Below are 20,265 nucleotides of genomic sequence, written 5' to 3'. Positions count from 1 at the left end.
CTTTACAGGCTCTTGCAAAGTATACTTTTGAAAATGATTTCTATAACAAGACTGATACATTTGACAAATAATTGAGTGAAAGAAACATTTAAAGCATGATTTTTCAAACTCATACATACCAAACATCTGAATCCTTCAGCTATTCAATAGTGATTAAAAAACCATACATAATATTTGATTAATACAACATGATAATCTAATGTGTGGGTTACAAACATAATATAGTTTATTTCTATGCAGAGAAATAACTCATGGGTCCTTTTAAGATGATTTTTAGTGCATATGAACATTGTCTCTAGTGTGTAATTCAATGGAGAATAAGAGGCATGTTCTGTGATGACCAGAGAGAGGTTAAAAGGTCTCGTAAGGAATTCTAGTCTGTCTTTGTCTTGTATGGGGGAAGACCTGCCCAAGAGAGTCTGTAGCTCGTGATTTTCTATCACAGGTTTACATGTGACGGCATCCTCTTCCCTGGATGCGAACAGTGGTGGTGTTAAACAGCGGAGAGGAGTTTAAAGTTGGTGTGCATGTACTGTGTGAAGGGGGAAGGGGTATTATTGTTTGGTATGTATGGTGGATAGTTCAATCAATAACCTAAATCACTGTGAATCTACAGGTTGTGATTAGAGGATTGATATTCAACAGCAGTGACCCATATGAAGTTGTAGCGATTGTGTCCTTCAGCAGAGGATGTGTGGTAGCAGTAGGTGGGTGAACAATAATATGTCTTCTCAAGAGTGCTTTTTTTTCTGCAAATCAGTCAGCACAGTGTGGACTGTTTCAGGGCACCATGTATATCCAATAAGGCTGCCTAAATCCACCTAATTCAATTGTTCACCTAAAAATTACATTTGTCATTACAAATCTGTATGACTGACTTTATTCTGTGGAGCATCAGTATCATCCTGCGGTGTTGCTAGACCATTTTTACTGGGGCAAGAGTGTTCCAGTAAAAAAGTTACTGATAAATCTTTATGTGTCAGTGGAATTCATGTATACTGACCTGAGAATAATTTTGTTTGATAATACTTAAGCAATCAAGTCACATGTGTTTTCTGTTAGCTGTTATAAGAATCTGTAGTCTGCCCCGACCCAGATTCCACTCCACAATGTATGTTTGATCATGCACATTTCCCAAAATGTTTGAATTATTATAGAGAAGAAGAAAGTCAAGTTATGTTGTTTCTAGACCATTTGGGATAATCACATCCTGAGCAAATGGTGACCAATTGTAGAATGGAAGCGGGTGTGGGACACACGTCCTCATCACTTTTTCTTACATTGTCTAGAATCAGAACTAGCAATGCCAAATTCACAAATGAATCACTCTTTTGATCTAATCGGTCAAACTGGTTTGCAAAAAACACTGCGTTCCAAAAAGGATAATTCGGCTTCTGGAGGGCACTTCAGGGCAGAACGCCATATTCAATGATCAGTCCAAACAGAAGGGTACAAATGATGGACACTTTGCTTCCATGATGGTTTCCGTGGGTTTAATTGTATGACGAAAGTCCCTCCTTTATTGGCTTTGGGAAGATGATAGAAGTGAGTTTTTTTTGTTCATCCTTTCGAGGCTCTCAGTCTGGAGGGTAAAACCTTCAAAGGGACTAAGAAATAGGGATTAGTTCTTCAGAATGGAACGCAGTGTTGATCTGAAATTGTTCGCGATTCAGTTTGATTCATTCGGATGCACTCAAAGGGATAGTTCACGCAAAAATAAAAATTCTTTCATTACTCTCATATCTTTCCAAACCCATAAGACCTTCGTAAGATCTTCAGAACACAAATTAAGATTTTTGATGAAATCCAAGAGCCTTCTGACCCTCCATAGACAATGTAACTGAAACGTTCCCAGACTCATCTATGTTAACTATTTTAACTGTTTTAGTTAAAATAGTCCATGTGACATCAGTTTCAAACGTAATATTACAAAGCTACGAGAATACTGTTTGCTTCATAAAATTGTGGTTGAACCACTGATGTTTATCACATGGATTATTTTAACAATGGCATCACTACGTTTCTGGGTCTTGGAACATTTCAGTTGCATTGCTGTCAATGGAGTATCAGAGAGCTCTCGGATTTCATCAAAAATATCCTAATTTGTGTTCCGAAGATGAACAAAGTTCTTATGGATTTGGAATGACATGGAGTAATTAATGACAGAATTTTCATTTTGTGAGAACTATTCCTTGAATTGTTTGCAGCGGATGCTCACACTGCAATAATAATAGGAATACAGGATATTTTATAAAAGAGCAGTGGATTAGGTGGATATTTACAATTTATTTATTTAGAGACAAAACAGTGTTAAAAGGGGTCTCAAAATATCAACACACTTTTTTGATGGAGGGCCTTGTGCATGTTACTGATGAAAGTCTTGAAAATCCTCTGATATCATCAGTATGTGTGCATCATTAAAGTTATCCAGTATGTATGAACATGCTCCTCCTTCAGACGTCCATGTTTGGGATATAATGTAGCTGTTTTTAAAGAAGACGCAAAAATGAATTTATGTGATGGCTTTGCTTTCGAAATTTCTGAAGGGTGTGAGGTGCAGAGAGCTCAAGAGATGCAGGAATATAAAGCTGTAAATAAGGTCTAATACATTTATAGCCTGTGCTGGATGGACTACGACACCAGAGGGACAATAGTGACGGGCAGAAGGGAACCTCAGCAACTTTCTAATTTACAGCTATATAAAGAGGGAGAGACATCAGTTACATTTGTAATTTCGAGTACATATAAATGCCATGACAAAATCATGGTGTGGTTTTATTTTCTTCTGAAGATTTTATTGGTCTACATCTTAAGATGTAATTGCTGACACAGCTTTGCAGTAAGTCATTAATTTTACACATTTGTCACAAAATATGCTTTACTATTTATAAGAAAAGATAATCTTGCTTTATTTTCCACCATAAATACAGATCTCCACAGAGCAGAACAGAACAAGGTTGATTTTCTATGACCAAGTGTTTCAAAGGGAGGTTTATGTGTTTAGTTGTAAATGTGTTACGATACCGCATTTTTGTGATTTATTTCATCAGTCCTCTGGACAGTCAGATTAATCATAATAATGTTCCCATGTTCAGATCTACTTCACATGACACCGTTAACAGAGGTGATATTGAAGGGAAGGTGCTCTAAGCCACTCTTCACTTTGAGTCCCATCTTGACCTTTTGCTTACCTTTTCTATGAAATATGTATTTTGGCTTTGTTTTCTCCAGAGACTGACATCAAGGCACCTCTTCCAACTCAGTGCCCCCATCTCAGTTTCTCTGTGGAGCAAATATATGTGTAGATGTGGCGAAAGTGTGAATTATTTATTTTTTTTCCTCCCATTAGACTGCCCCAATGGAGAGGACGAGGCCAAATGTTGTGAGTATCCATCTTATTTTTAACGTAATTGTGTACAGCTATTTGTAAATTGAATGTCTTGCAGGTGTCATTCGCTTACATTTATTTTTTTAGCTAAAAAATAGCTTACTTAAGAGACTGGAGTAAGCTAGACTGAGAGACTGGAGACTCAAAAATTTAAAACAGCTTGCATGATTTCACTGGAACATGAGCCATGTCACTGTTTAAGAAATATTTACCTTGATTGATACCAAATACTTTATTTTGTGCAATGAATGAAAAAGTTCACACATAAACGAAAATTCTGTCATTTACTCACCCTCATGTTGTTAAAAACCTGCTGTATATGGCTTTCTTTCTTCTTTGGAATATAAATAAGATATTCTGAAGGTTTTAACTATTTTGTCTATATTTTGAAGGGTGGTTTTATGTTTTATGTTTCATTTTTATTGTTTTATTATTATTTCATGATGTTAATTTGACTTTCAGCGGCACAGTGTGATTTTGAGTCCGACTCATGTGGCTGGTATGAGCTTGTCCAGGGTGATGGGTTTGAATGGGTGAGGCTCAGCTAATGGAGTCGCTATAGATTATCCAGACCAAACACCAACCCAGGACCACTCTACTAACACAAGTGCAGGTGAGGGCGCTGACATAAATACACAGACTAAATAAATCATGAAATGATTTTGTCTCCCATTTAATTTACTCTCACTCCCAAAAGATACTAAAACTGTAGTTCTGACCTATAAACCACATCCACTTATTCCATGTGCACATTCCCTAACATTTCTGTTTCTCCATGAAGAACCTTTACTTGGTTTGCAATAGCACTGAAACATTTTTTAAAATCCCATTTAACTTATAATGTTTATCTACAAATCTCCTGGGAGTGTAAATTATGTGAGAATTAGGCTAGTTCATTTCAATTTTAGTGCTTTGTTAAAGAAAAATAGTGCTGCTTTTCTTATTGTGTAGATAATTATGTTTGGCCTCTGGGAGATTTGTAAATCAAGTGGTAATTACTGGAATGGCTGCAAATGCCATTTCCATTTTCAGGTTTTTGTTAATACTACTTTAATATTTTACTATCTCTTTTTCTCCCCTTTAAGGCCACTTCATGTTTATTTTCAAGAGGATCAGCAGGTTGTCCCAGCAGGCTTTGCTGCGCAGTCCTACATTCCAGCAAACAAGTTCAGATTGTGTCATGACCTTCTGGTAAGGCTCTGGCCTTATTCAAATCCTTTCTAAGCTAGTAAAATACATTAAAAAATAAAGAGAGAGCTCACCCAAAAATGAAAATTATGTCATTAATTACTCACCCTCATGTCATTCCAAACCCACAAGACCTCTGTTCATCTTCAGAACACAAATTAAGATTTTTTGATGAAATCCGAGACCTTTCTGACCCTGCATAGACAGCAATACAATTACCACGGTCAAGGCAGAGAAAAGTAGTGAGGACATCATTAAAATAGTCCATGTGACATCAGTGGTTCAGCCATAGTTTTATGACATATTTCATACACCACTTGAGTAGCAAGATTGTGTTCAGTTTTAACTCTTTCTTCGATTTTGTATGTTTGAGTAAGAATAAGAAGCACTTCATCCGGTTCTTAGTGTCTTTCATTCCAACATAAGAAAACATTTCTGGAATCTGCATCTGAAATAGCATTTAGATGTATTTACACAGTTTGTGTCTCAGAGGGGACATGGATGCATTTAAACTGCAGTTACAGATGCATAAATAGGCCTAATATATTGTTTTTAAAATAAAATGTTGAATACTGATATTTAAAATATTTAAGACATGATAAAAGTAGTCGAAATAAAAGCGCCAGTAAGTGGAAGCATGTGACTGTTAACGAGTGAGTCATTGAGATTCAACCGATTCATTCAAACGGCTGATTCATTCAGGAACAAAGCATTTGACTGTTAATGAGTGAATCACTGAATAATTTTTATCATCCTATTCGTTCAAAAAGCTGATTCATTCAATAAGTAAACATAGGCCATTGCTCAGAGATGCAAAACAGTGCTGTGATCTTTGTTTGGAACTATTTTACGTTTGAGCAAAAACAAGCAATATTATGTCTAAAATGTAAGTCACTTATGCTTTACTGAACTTGTATAAATGATTATTAAATGTGTTATCATGCTGATCAGGGCTCGCAAAATCGCTAGCAATTGTGTTTTCCAGTCGGGCTACCAAAATGTATCACTGCCCTGCCTGATGGGCTATCTTAAAATACAGGGCTCCCACGCAGTGTTCCCTCTAAGCTGAGCGCGCGCGCGACCACGCTCTTCTTCCACCGCGGCCGCGCAGAAGAAATAATGTGCCTCGCGCACACAAATGAGTTGGGAAGCCATTTGATTGAATGCCGCCAGTAAAAGGGAAAGAATAGCAATGCTCGGGCAAACCGCTATAGAGCTGATGTCACGACAGAGTTAGAGCCGGTGAATGTGGTTTTACAGGTTTCATAGAAAGAGAACGATATGCACCAAAAGAGTCGCTGTACAAACTCAACACTTCAATGGTTGCAGTGTGCTCAACACGAGACAAACGTCCTCATGAATTAAAGAAGAGTGGCTTGATTAAGTGCTGGAAATAGCGGAGGATGAGCAAAGAACGGTAACAAAACTCTGAAACATGTTCAGTCACACAAGAGTATTGGACAATCTGTACTTCATAACGATGTTTAGACCGCTATAGAAGAAGTCATATGTTCACTTTTTTATATTTAAATTACAGATCTCAGTTTAAGTTTTGCTTCAGTTTGTATTCTATTCTATTCTATCAGTTTAAATAGTTTGTTTTGATAATATATTATGTTATAAACCTGATAAATAATTGACCTTGTTTTTGAGTCTTTGACTTTGAGTCTCTTGCTCATCAAGGCTGTATTCATTTCAAAAATACAGAAAAAACAGTGATAAAGTGAAATATTATTGCAATTTCTAATATTGGTTTCCTATTTTAATACCGATACTATAAATAGCATTTATTCCTGAGATCAAAGCTGTATTTTCAGCATCATTACTCCAGTCTTCAGTGTCCCATGATCCTTCAGAAATCAGTCTAATATACTGATTTATTATCAGCGTTGAAACTGTTGTGCTGCTTCATATTTTTTTGGAACCTGTTACTTTTTTCTTTGCTTAATAAAAAGTTTAAAAGAACAGCATTTATTCAAAATAGAAATATTTTCTAACAATAGAAGTCAACTTATACTTATTTCATGCAATGAAATGGAAATTATTCAAAAATCATACAATGTGAAAAAAAATCATACATTTTTTTTAATATTCTGTCTCTCACAGTTGAGGTGTACCTCCGATGAAAATTACAGATCTCTCCATTCTTTGTAAGTGGCAAAACTTGAAAAATCGGCAGTGTATCAAATACTTATTTGCCCCACTGTATATATTATCGCAGACAATATACTGTATATTGTACACCCCAGACTCAACTTGAGTGGAAAATGAAAAGTAGTGGAGTAAAAGTTGGCTGAAAAATAAAAACTCAAATAAAGCACAGATACTGCCAAAAAATTACAATACACCACTGTTTACAGGTTTGGAACAGCATGAGGGTGAGTAATTAATGACAATTGTCATTTTTTGGGGGGTGAACTATCCCTTTAATTAAAATATAATATATTTAAAAATGTTAATATTTGTGAAAAAAAACAAATTCTTCACTTCAGTATATTTTTTAACATTCATTGTTTAGATTTAGTATTTACAATGATTGTCTTGCTTACATTGTTCTGCTCCAGCTTTAAATTTTATACTCATACATGCACTCTGTTGATAATGCATGCACTAAAGTCTGAGCAATCATAGTAACTGTCTCAGCAGACACCACAAAGCATGCTGAAGTGTAGGATAGTATTAGCAATATTAAAATTATTTTCCAAACTTATTAAAATAAAAATTATAATCTATATCATGTACTTCCGGTCATTCCAGATGTGTAGTACAAAAGTCTGTTTGTCTGTGTTTCCAGACAAAAAAAAATGTAGACGATAGGAAAAATTATATTTCAATGCTTTTGCATTCTCTTTTGTGAAAGAAATCTCATGTGATGAGAGGAAAATTATATTTAAGTGCTTTTGCGTGTTAATTCAACGTTTATAAGGGAAACACAATCCACTTGTTAAGTTGTGACAAGTAATACTGTTTCTAGGTCCAAGTCTCTACTTGTTTCAATTGAGAATATTATACAGCACTTTACGAGCACTATTCATTTATAGCACACATTTAACAAGCAGATAGTTGGCAAGTTATTTTTTAGCATCTCTTTCTGCTGGTTACATCGGTACGCCAGTAGGTGGCAGAAATTGAGTCTTTATGTGGACGTTTGACTCATTCACTCAACCGATTCGTTCAAACACACATTCAGGAATGGCAGCATTTGTATGCGGTTTGTTTGGAGTAAGTTACTTAATATTAACTTCTTGTTTATTGAGCTGCCCTTAAGATAATAAAACATGATTTTACTACAAATAAACCAAAAAGCCATGGTTACTATAATTTAATAATGGTATTTTGTAGTAAAACTGTGGTTATACAAATGGTAATCAATACGCCAAAATAACGTTTACTACACTTTTACTACAATAAAACTATGGTTAATTTTCATAAGGGTGTTGAATAAGGCGCACAGAGCATATTTACATATTCATAATTCATCTAAACACCGCTCTGATCAGTGTGGATAGCGTCTAGATGTTCAATAACAGTATATCGCTTCAAAGGTATTTCCACCTTTTTTCTTTAAAGTGAAGAACACTGAAAGCCACTGAATCACATTCAGTCTCTTGTACGCTACATATGCATGAGTGCGAGCACAAGAAAGTTGCTGGCTGCAGTTCACTTATCGGCCACCTGTGTCGCTAATAACAAGGGTTTATGAATTCTACATATAGCCTGATATAAACTATTATAAATCCAGTGGTCCTTAAGTATTAATTATTATTGCTCGTAATGTTCCTATTTTAATGGTCTAGTAAGTTTTTTTATTTTTTTTTATTTTTTTTTTGGTAATAAAATAGAAAAGGCATTACCAAAGCATATATTTGATATGCCCATTGTAGTCCACTTTTTTTTTTTTTTAGATCGTTGTAAATTGTTTCCCATCTGATAAATGTGCACGCTGCAAAATAAAGCTTTCTGCTTTCTTTTTTCTTCTTTCCTTTTTTCTTTCTTGCTGCTACAGATTTTAGTGGAGGAGACTGTTGGTGATGACTTCAGAGGAGATATTGCCATAGATGATCTGTCTTTCATTGGCTGTCAGCCATATGATGGTGAAGTAAAAATTATATGGAATTAGCTTCCTTAAAAAAAAAAATCCTTAATTACATTCTTATTAGGACTGGTATCAATATGGATCCAGTTGCCCATTTCAGGATGTTAAAATATCTTTGTATATGTAGGTGAATTGCCCTCAAAGGAGCCTAGCACCTTTGCTCACATCCCCACCTTGTCGGCAGCACCCCCTCATAGCTGCTCAACTACAAGAGAGTGTGTGAGCCTCAGTCAAGTGTGTAACTTCAAACCAGACTGCTCTGATAGCTCTGATGAAGAGCACTGTGGTATGCATCTATCTGTTTATCTGTCTGTCTGTCTATCTACCAACTGTTCAAAAGGTTTTTAATTTTTGGAAGGAAATTATTACTTTGAGCAAGAATGGATTAAACTGGTCAAATCCTGAACTGATAGTAATAAAAAGTTTTTTTTTTGCAACAAATCAGCATAATACAATGATTTCTGAATGACTAAGTGGAGTAATGATGCTGAGAATTCAGATTTGCCATCACAGGATTAAATAACATTTTAAAATCTATTCAAATAGTAAACTGTTATTTTAAATTGTAATGTTATTTAATAATACTACTGTATGATTTATCCTTTTTTTATCAAACAAATGCAGCATTGGTGAGCATAAGAGGCTTCTTTAAAAAAAAAAAAGAATACGATTTTACCAATCCCGAATTATCCATCCATCATTCATCCTTCTGATATTACTGTTTTGTCTGTTCTCAGTGAAGGAGTTTTGTGATTTCGAAGGTGATGCTCTGTGTGGATGGCATTTAAGTGTCCCGGCCACTCCTGTTCCTCCTCATTCCTTTTGCTGGCAGACAGGACAAGGGGAGAGTATTCATCATGGAGAACAGAATCACAGACCTGCTAACGACCACACACTGTGAGCAATAAACAGCATTATTTGCTGGAATGTGTTTGTGCTTTCATTTATAAATGCATGGTCAGAATTGCTTATATGCAGGTGTGTTTTCTGCTTTATTGTGTATACTCATCTGTATACGTGTACATTTTGCAGTGGTTCTTCAGAGGGTTGGTATATATTTGCGGACAGCTCCAATGGAGGATATGGTCATTCCACTGATCTCTTGACTGCTACCATTAAAATAACAGGACCCCAGTGTACACTTGTGTTCTGGTATCACATGAGTGGCTTTACTGTTGAAACGCTGCAGGTGCAGTTATCTAGTAATTATGAATATAATTGTTACTCATTTGCTGCAATGGTAACCCATGCCTAGTAGAAAACATCAAAACATATTATTAATGTGACAGAATACATTTCATGCTTCATTTTGTCTTTCATTGTGTTCAATTTCTAAAATGCTTGTTATGAAGGATTTTCCAGAGAACAATTTGCAGTTTGTCTAAACAATCTCAATTTTATGTGCAGGTCTTCATCAAATCAGGCTCTGTCACACATGAAGTTTGGTCCCAAAGTGGTAACCAAGGCAACAGCTGGAGGCGGGGTGAGGTCTTCATAGGAATCAGTCATAACATTCAGGTCAGTGTTTCTGTTATATGAGTGAGGACTAATAAATACATGAAAAAATAAGTTTTTGAATGTCCATCTTTTTTCCCCTTTGGTTTCCCAGCTGTGCTTAAACAACTGCAAAAAATACAGGTACAAACGTTCAAACATTTGAGGTCAGAAAGATTCATTTTAAAGAATTTCTATTTATTTATCAAGGATGCATTAAACTGATTAAAAGTGACAAAGGCATAAAATGTTTCCAAAATAGTTGGTTTTAAATCAATTCTGTTCTTTCTGGAGAATAGAAAAAAATTTATATTCTTGGAAAAATGCTGAAAAGGTATCACAGCTTATGCTATATTACTATTTTTACTGTATTTTTGTATATGATCAAATAAATGCAGCCTTGGTAAGCATAAGAGACGCCCTTCAAATAAAATCTTACTGACTCCAAACCATAGTTTGAACCATAGTTTGTGTCAACCAGGTAAACAAATTTTATGACATTTGTTAAAAAAAGGATTTATGAAACTTATTTACATTTTATAAAGGTGATCGGAGAACTGTGTGTTTAGTATTCCTGAAATGTGTGGTAAAATGTTAAGTGTCGAGCTGATGTTTGGACAGTTGATGCTTGATCAGAAATATCATGACCTTTTCTCCATCTGGCCCTTGCATCATTAATATTTATCAACGCTCCTTATATATTAACACTCTTACAAATGCAGTTCTTCATTGTGCTGGATACTTCATGACACCCTCACTCATTAGAACTGATTGCCGTTTTGCTGTGTACTATCAGGGGCCTTAGTGCTCTTTAACTTACAGGCCCTGTCCCAAATGGAAAACTTCATGTGCGCTTGCTGTCTTACGGACTTGCAATGGCCGCCGCATGGGCGTGTCCGTTAATTCCACGAGACCGTAGGGTGTCCCATTCCTCATTTTGGTGTTCAGAAGGGTGCTTTATGGGCTGTTATGCACCCTCGATCTGCACTTCTGCCGAGCCCGCACTGGGGTGAGCTCTGTGACAGACTTCTTCCCGACAGTCAAAGGCGGCATTACGTCACGAAAGTGTGGACTCAGAGGAAGACTGGTTTAGGGTGCCATTTGGGACAGGGCCACAGTATGCAGCAGCTCTCAAACACTTCCAATTCACAATCTCCATGTATAGTTTTTTCCTTTAGCTTTTCACACATTTTTTGTTTTCTTTTAAGATAATCAATTGATTTTGAGTGACATCTTTTCACATTAGTCTGTTTACATGATATGTCTTATAGAGTAAATGTGTGCTTATAGATTTGTGCATTTGACTATGTCGCCGTATGGAAAGTATTGTGGAGCAGATTATGTAGATTACGTCAGGTTAAAAGCATGCATATTTTGGTTTATGAATGTATTAATAGGTGGGTCTTCAAGCCAAGCGAGGCATCAGCTATATGGGTGATGTTGTTGATGACGTGGCATTTGTGGACTGTGCCCCTCCAATAATGTCTGATCTTCCTTGTTGTAACAACGAGTTCATCTGTGCCAACGGTCACTGTATCTCTGAGGACAACTTGTGTGACTTTATTGATCACTGTGGAGATAGCTTGGATGAGAATCATTACATATGCAGTGAGAAACAAATCCATCCTCTTCCCTGTCACTTTTTTTTTCAACTATTTCAGTGGTCAGAATTTGTGTATGGAATAATTTTATACCTCATATACTGTATTGAATGTATGCATATGCAACCGTATTAAATGTATTTTCCATGTGCATTTGTGTTTGTTTTAAAGGGATAGTTCACCCAAAAATTTAAATACGGTCATGATTTGCTACCCTCATGTCTTTTCAAACCGGTATGGTGTTTATTAATTATGTAAAACAACAAAAAATAAGTCAGTGGGCTCCAATGTTGTTCAAACTGCAAAGTTCTTTGAAATATCTTTTTTTTTTTTTTTTCTGCAGAAGAAAAGTCATACAGGTTTGAAACAGCATGAGGATGAGTGAATGATGACAGAATTGTCATATTTCACTATCCCTTTAACAATACTCATGGTTTTTCCCCAGAGGGATTCAGTGGTCACTGCAATTTCGAATTTGACCTTTGCTCCTGGAGACAGAGCCAAGATGATGATTTTGATTGGTTGATAAAACCAGGAAATATGCACACACATGGGACTGGACCATCCACTGATCACACCCTGCGCAACCCATTGGGCCACTACCTATATCTAGTTGGGTCCTTCCCACAGAAAACTGGACACACTGCCAAAATTGTAGGACCTATTTTCCGCTACTGCAACAGCGATTGCAAAGTAAGTGCTCACTGGCATTTTCTGTGTTTAATTCACTGAAGTCCAGGATGAGTTTATACTTGCATTATATTCAGTAAAATACAATGGAAACAAAAACAAAACCGTATGCAGGAATGATAATTGTGACATTTTCATGGACTTGACCAGTGGTAGATGCCTTTTTGTTTTTTCTTGTCTTGTTCATATGTTCCTGCTTCCTTCTGTTTTTTCAAAGAAAACTGATATTTTTTAATAAGATCAGCATCTTTGACATCTGTGGTGCAGATGCCACCAACAACTTCTGAAAACCATTTGCAGAAGTTAACAGTTGATAGTTCCCATTTTTAAAAATATTTTTTTAATGTTTATGGGAGTATAATTTAAACAGACTGACTAAATTCAATCATATTAATTGGCTTAGAAAGAATAAAGTACTTAAAGTAGTAAAGTTGTCATGTTTTTATAATACAATGAGCTCTTTTGTCTGAAAAGATGATAATGATAAATTTGATCTTGGGTTCACATATTGGAACACAAACTTGAAATCTGGGCTTTTTTCCTGGTTTGGTCTTTCAGTTTCATAGTAATACCACTTATAAATGTGTACACAGCAAAATAGGAGCCAGCAGTATTTCTGTAACTTCCCTGCTGCGAATTTCAAAAATCCCCCAGCAATTCATGTAACCTCTCAAAATGTTACAATGTAGCTGCCGATCATCTACCAGTCCAGAAAAGCTTTACCTCTACAAAGTCTTCTCATACCTCCCTACAGCAAGCTGGCTTCATGGCCCTGGGTAATACAGAGGAATTGTATTTGAACAATATTAGTGTTTTAAGAAAAGCTTTATAGATTGATCTTTCCAATTAGATCATTAGCGCAATGAGGATATTTAATTCCCCTGCATTGCTGGATCCATAGCTTTTGCTGAATATAATGGGAGGAAGTGAATGTCAGGATTTGTCTCTGTTACTGTGAAGCACGTAACTCAGTCACTGAGTGCCGGCAGCACTCAATCATCCTGTCAAACACACACACAAAATGTCTGTGGGAGAAAGAGGAGCGCCTTTCAAAGCTCTGATCAGTTTGTGTGTGAAGGCAATGATGTTTCTGGATCTCTTCTGACTTGACAGACTGTGTTCATCCTTTTTAGAGGTGTGTGTGTTTGTGTGTGTGTGATAATTAGCCCATGGAGACTCGTTTGCCCATTGTCCTCCCATTCAGCTTGCATCAATCAAAAGAAGCAGCTTTTGTGTGTACTTGTCAGGCTTGGTTAGATGTTTTTAATATTGGAAATTACAATTAGGAACAATGGCAGGGTTTTTGTTGTTGTTTTTATATTTTGTGGTATATGCTTAGTAAAAGTTGCAAATTTGTGTGCGACAATCAATTGTCTCATGCTAAAAGGTCAAACTCTTCCACTAACTCGCCAGTCAGTCAAACACTGACAGGAGTCATTTACACATACATACAGAAACAGAGGAAGAATATTAGCCACCATAACAAGCAAAATCAATCAATAAAAGAGAAACTTTTCTTCCAGATAGACACTGTTGTGGCAAACTATATTTGCAGATTTGCTCGTTTACTTGAAGTGTATTGAGTCCGGAGTTTAGCTGGAATTAGCCTAAATATTTTTGGGATTGGAATATAGTATTACATTGACAAGCGATCTAAATGATTGAAACCAGCAGAAACACATGAATATCTTTATGAGGAAGTCATTGACTCATTCACTTAACTAATTTGTTCAAAAAAATCTGAATCGGGTTTTTTTTTTTTTAACTCATTCAATCGACCAGTTTTTTCAAAACACTGATTAATTGAAGGCTTGGAGACTTTCAAAGTTTAGTTCGGAGTTAAAGCCTTTTATGTTGGCTGAGCAGAAATCAAAACTATTTGAGAATATTTTATCTAAAATGTAAATTCCTCAGTATTAACTGTTGAATAAATATTAAACTAGTAATCGTACTGTTGGTCTAAAGATCAACGCTGCTGTGATTACTGTGGCTAATTTGTGTATAACAGCACTCTTGCTTCTGGGATATTATTGATAAAGTATTCTTTCTTTTTGTCTGATTTCCAGGATGGTCTTTTACGTCCATATGTCTGGTGACGGCATTGGCACTCTGAATGTGTACATGTCTACAACTCCAACCGCTCACTCTTACTCAACCTTACTGGAAATCAAGGCAACTACTGGAGCAGACAGGAACTGCCTCTCTCGTCTACTGACAACTTCCACATCATGTTTGAAGGCAAGGTGGGCCGTAATACCAGAGTTCACATCTGCCTGGATGATATCACCTTCTCATCAGGCTGTATTCTTAGCAACAAATTTGAGACAGACTCCACTCCCCGGTTACTTTCAGGTACAGTTGCACTAATGGTGCCATATATACATGCAGAGCTATCAGTGTAAATGTAAATCTATAACAATGCTCCCCAATGCATAATCAATCCACAAGCTTCACTATTGACAATGAACATCCTTTTTTTTTTTTTTAGCTTAATTGTTTTCCAATAGCATGTTCAAAGAAAAAAGCTTTGAAGAGAAACTGTAGAAAAGTATCTTTTTCTTACTTGAAACAAAACATGAGTATACATTATATCTTGCAGGCAGAATCAGATACATACTCATTACATATATGTATAATAATACATTTATAAAATATTCATTTATGTGTGTTTTCACAGGATCCTGTCCACCAGGTTCTCTACAGTGTAACAATGGCAATTGCTACAAACGAGTGCAGAAATGTGACTTTACTGATGACTGTGGAGATGAAACGGATGAATTGGATTGTGGGACATCCTGCTCATTTGAAAATGGGCACTGTGGTTGGAAAATAAGCATGACAGATACCTTTAGTTGGGCTCACGGTGTCAGCTCCATTCATATGATCAGACCTCCTCACGATACCACACATAAAAATGAACGCGGTAAAACTTCACTATATACTACTGTATATTTACTACAAAAAATGCATGAATCTCACATGGAGGCCTGACCGAACTGCCACTCTAAGACCTTCACACCCTCATAAGAAACACATTGTAAAGTGTCTACAGTACATTGACCTAACTAAAACATTTTTGATACCCTTTTAAACCAGTGTAAGTGTATTCACTTAAAGTGTTCTGTACACTACTTCATAAATAACAGAGCATTCATAATGGTGATTGCAGCACATCCTGCACCTGCTACCTAGATGTTTGAAATAAGATAATTAATTTATGTGGAAATGTTTGCTTCTCTGTGTTTTTCTGGTAATTGCTGGCAGCATGAAGATACCTGTGGAAGGTTAAGGCGTATTTATTTGCTTCCGCTTTACTGTTGAAAGCTCACTATGAGTCATCAGTTCTTTATAAAAGTGTGGTGGGAATGGGATGATAATTGTACCAGTCATTCAGCAAGTGAATTTGTTTTTGTTGTTTAACATATGGTCCTTTTTAATATATACATATCACGTATATACCCATCCAGTCATAGTGAATAATGATAAATGAATATGGTTCACTGACCTCTGCTCAGCTCAAGATCTAAGCTAAAACACCCGCTCATGGTAGGTTACTGGATCGAATGAAGAAGAATAGAAAGAGAGATGGCGGAAGAATTGTCACTGAGGTGGCTCATTAACTGCTATTTATGATAATGTTTGATGGGACTGATCAGGCTCCTTCTCTTGCATTTAGAACTTCCTTCCTTTTTTTTGTTTTAATGAAACACCCAGTCTGGTGGAATAGAAATGTAAATGTCTCTCTTAAGCTGTGAAATCTTGCCAGTCTTAGACATGGTTTTATGATTTCAAGCCCCTGTCTCTTCAGTGTAGCCTCCTTTATTGATTTGGTGCTCTCCTTCACTTTATCTTAGCAATATATCTTTATTAATAAAGCAGTTGTGAGCTTGTGATATTCTGTATGAGCATCCATAAGCAAGGTTTTATAGCATCAACTGAACTGTATTCCCAAAATCCCATGAAAGATACAATAAGTGGGAAAGCCATTCTTGATAACAGTTGAATGTCCTAGCAGAGATCTATACGTCACCATTTGACAATCTGATTCCAGTAGCGTACACAATCACAGTTTAGCTTCATCTCTGTTTGTTCATCTGTTTTTTAATTTTCAGAATAACTAGACTTTAATTTGGTTTTATGCCAGATTAGGATTGGCGCATCAAAAATGATGTTACATTAAAAATACAACATCAAAGTTGCCTTAGTGTACTATTTTCAGTGAATATTTGAAATACTCATGCATGCATGCATGCTTTTTAGACTGATAATGCTCACAAATCCTTGCTCTGTTTTACTAATCAATGGAAGAGGTAGGGTTTGCACTATACAACTTTCAGGAGTGCGGGCATGAATATTTTTATCAGTCTGTTCAATTTTGTTAGTTGTAAGATGGCTAAATTGAGTTCTTAGGAAGGTGACCCAGCCAAAATTGCAAAGGTGTGTGGCACTTAATCTTGACTAATCCTTCCAGGACGTAGGTTTGAGCATGTGATGATATGAAAGCTATTACATGGATATTAATAATTGTCAGTCTCTCTCTACACAGGCCACTTTGTATATCTGGCAGCCACTCCTGTGGGATTGAAGGGTGATAAAGCTCACATGAGAAGTTCTGTGTGGAAGGAGCCATATGTAAACTCACCTTCTGGTTCTATATTTCTGAAAAAGCCACAGGAATAATCCGGCTCTTCATTAAGGTACATGACTAGATCTTAAAAGGAAAAGCATCACAAAAGAAGAATGCAACAGTTTGGTGTCAATGGGTCACAGGCTTGATGCAGTTATTGAAAGCAAAGGATTTGCAACTAAATATTTTTTTTCACTTTAATCTGTTAATTCTATCTGTTCCAATACTTTTGGTAACATGAAAAATGGGTGGGTTCAAACAAAAGGTGCTATCTTCTAAGTTGTGTATCAGATCCAGATGAAAATACCTGTAAATAAAAGCTGAAATGTTAATCTCTCATCTCATATTCGTCTTTTGATGTCAAACCCAAATGTTTACAGTCTACAGCAAAAATAAAGGAATTGGCCTTACTGTTCCAATACTTTTGGAGGGCACTGTATACCCAAATGAAACGGCAAAAAAATTGTACGATGGGGCTTGATTTTGTCCAGTGGGAATTGATTGGATCATTGGATTGTTGGCGTTTTCTGTTTGCTGTGGAGAATTTTTAATTGAAGGTTATAAAGTCTCATAAGAACCTTTTCTGCATATGTGATGGATAGACAGAAAATGAGCTGAGGGAGATGTGGACAGAGCGGCAGATGCAAAGGGGATGGAGAAGAGCGTGGAGGTATCTTTGAAGAGCCTGAGGAACTTTATTCTCATATTTGAAGCAGTTCGAACACACGACGTGAGTGGTGGAGCAGCTCTGGACGACTTGCAGTTCATTAACTGTGCACCATGTAAGTGCTCTTTTTTTCATTCAAGGTAATTGATTTCCATTCTTATTGTTAATATAGCTTTAAAAAAGCTGGAATTTTATATCTCCGACTAGCTCAAATAATGTGAGCATAAATGCAAATGTAAGCTTGAGACGTGTTCTATGGACAACAAGTGAAAGCAGGAGAGTTTGTCTAGTTTGAGTAGTGATGCTCAGAGGGATGCAACAATGCCTCCAGTTTTCATCTCCACTTTTATTTCCCATAAAATGTATTTTTTGCTTAACGTTCGTGCATAAGCTTGACCAGCTCAGGGCTCTGAGGGTTGTGCTCCGCAGCGCCTGATGGAAAGCAGTACTACCATTTAATTGGATGAGAATTGATTTGCTAATTCTGACAAGCCATCAGGGAACAACTCGAAAGTCAGAGTAAGTTCCTCTTTTGGTTCTCAGGCGTGACATGGAAAATGTCAGATATAATTTGCATACTGGCACTTCTAAATCACAGTAATTAGACTTGAGCTTCTGGACCGTTTAGTGAGACTGTGTGTAATGCAAAGATATCCAACTCAATCTGTGATCAAAGCGTAATTCGTTGTTGTTGTTTTGTTTTACAAATACAATGATTATTATTAGAAATGATTATCATATATTTTAGTTGTAGGAACATGGCCCTTTTTGCAGTTTTTTGGTTTTGAAATGTACAGCAATTTTACCAGACCCATAAATAATTAAACTAAACTACAGTTACTCACAGCTGTGTGTAATATAATAGACTATATAACTTGGATCATTGGTACAATGTAAATCAATTAGCTCTATCATGCCTACATCAATTAGCTCTATCTATTATGTTGTAGATTTTTTTTTTTTTTATGCTTGTGAACATTAATGTATTTGTTAATGGTAATTGTAAAAACTTAACATGCACATTTTTTTGTTAAATTAATTTACATATTTTAACAGTTTTAGCTGGCATCTTTGCTGAAGTAAATATTTAATGCCGTGTCGGTGACATTTGGTTTACTCTTTCAGATGGAGGAGGGGGGTATCTGTATGTGAACTCCAGTGCTCAGAGAGGAGGTATCGCTAGATTCATAAGCCAGCTGGAGTTTCCTGCGAGTGTCGGTATATGTCATCTGCGCTTTTGGTTCCACATGTATGGCCCATGGCACATGGGTACACTGAAGGTGAGATAATAATGTAATTTAATACAAATACATTTTGAAATACACACAAACATCTTTTTTATAAGTTCTTACCATACCATTCAAAAGTTTAGATGTATTTGAAAAAGTGTCATGCTCACTAAGGTTACTTTTATTTAATCAAAATGCAGTAAGACTGTAATATTGTGAAAAATTATTTCGGGTTAGACATTTGTTAAAAAAAAAAAAAGAAAAAAAAGAATTTCCAGTCTTGAGTGTGATGTAATCATTCTACTATGCTGATTTGGTGCTCAATTTTTTAAAAATAATTATAATACTTTAAAATAGTTGTTAAATTTAGGTATTGGATAGGATTAGGGATCTAGAATATGGTCATGCAGAATATGTGCTTTATAAGTACTAATAAACAGCTAATATGTTAATAACAGGCATGCTAATTGTAACGAAATGTGTCGGAGAGAACGACGGAGATGTAGATCAGAGTAACACTTTAATATAATCCAAAAACAGGGTAAATCCACACAAGGAATGGCTGGTGACACGAACATAATGTTAGAGACCCGACAAACATAGACTGCTCAGACAAGGGCTTAAATACATGGGGAAATGTGGACAATTAACAAGAAACACCTGAACCAAATGACATGATGAACACGAGACCGAAACTGGGTTACACAGAGCACATGGGGAGAAAACCCCCCCGGAAGGTACGTCCTCGCACCTCAGGAACAACAAAGGGAAGGACGGGTGGGAATTTAGGAAGAGGCTCAGGTGGAGGATGGACACCTGGGAGGAGGACTGCAAACAGAGTCCAGGGTGGAGATGATGGAGGGAGGAGACAGGAGGGACTTGGAGCAGACGGAGCCAGGTGGGACCCAGGCCACAGCCATGAGGGTGGCCCACGGTGGAGCCGACGGAGAGAGGAGCCATGGTGGAGGAAGGGCTGACCACTCCAGGGGACCGACAGTGGCGGAGCAGGTGGAGATGGAGCCCGAGGCGGAGACGGAGAGTCGATGAGCCAGGGCGACGGGGAGAATTCGGAGATGGCTCAGGCGACCGAGGTGGAGACGGGGATCTGGAAAGCATTACCTCCCCAAACCAGTCTATCAAATCCTCCACAAAAATGTCCAAACGTTCCTCATCCAACAGTTTCAGATCCAGTTTACGCTCACCCTCAATGGTGGTGCAATGGGGAAGGCATTCGTCCTTGCCCTTATGCTCCAACTTCTCATCCACCGTCACGTGCATTATAGCC

At 36.8% G+C, this 20,265-nt stretch overlaps 1 pseudogene across 1 annotated transcript; it reads left to right on the top strand.

The window, feature by feature from the left end:
• The first annotated feature begins 460 nt into the window (after positions 1 to 460).
• LOC306870137 (MAM and LDL-receptor class A domain-containing protein 1-like) lies at positions 461 to 19,583 on the top strand (annotated as a pseudogene). The gene is made up of 19 exons: positions 461 to 517; positions 617 to 707; positions 3,232 to 3,382; positions 3,851 to 4,001; positions 4,474 to 4,579; positions 6,020 to 6,029; positions 8,583 to 8,670; positions 8,800 to 8,958; positions 9,410 to 9,569; positions 9,705 to 9,861; positions 10,080 to 10,190; positions 11,564 to 11,774; positions 12,213 to 12,460; positions 14,525 to 14,809; positions 15,135 to 15,380; positions 17,004 to 17,154; positions 17,687 to 17,866; positions 18,877 to 19,031; positions 19,521 to 19,583. The product of its transcript is annotated as an MAM and LDL-receptor class A domain-containing protein 1-like (transcript).
• The last annotated feature ends 682 nt before the right edge of the window (positions 19,584 to 20,265 follow it).

The sequence above is a fragment of the Barbus barbus genome (genome assembly GCF_936440315.1).
Source record: "Barbus barbus genome assembly, chromosome: 1".
NCBI lineage: Eukaryota > Metazoa > Chordata > Actinopteri > Cypriniformes > Cyprinidae > Barbus > Barbus barbus.
The sequence above is the reverse complement of the archived record's forward strand: the minus strand, read 5'-3'. Positions and strand labels throughout refer to the sequence as shown.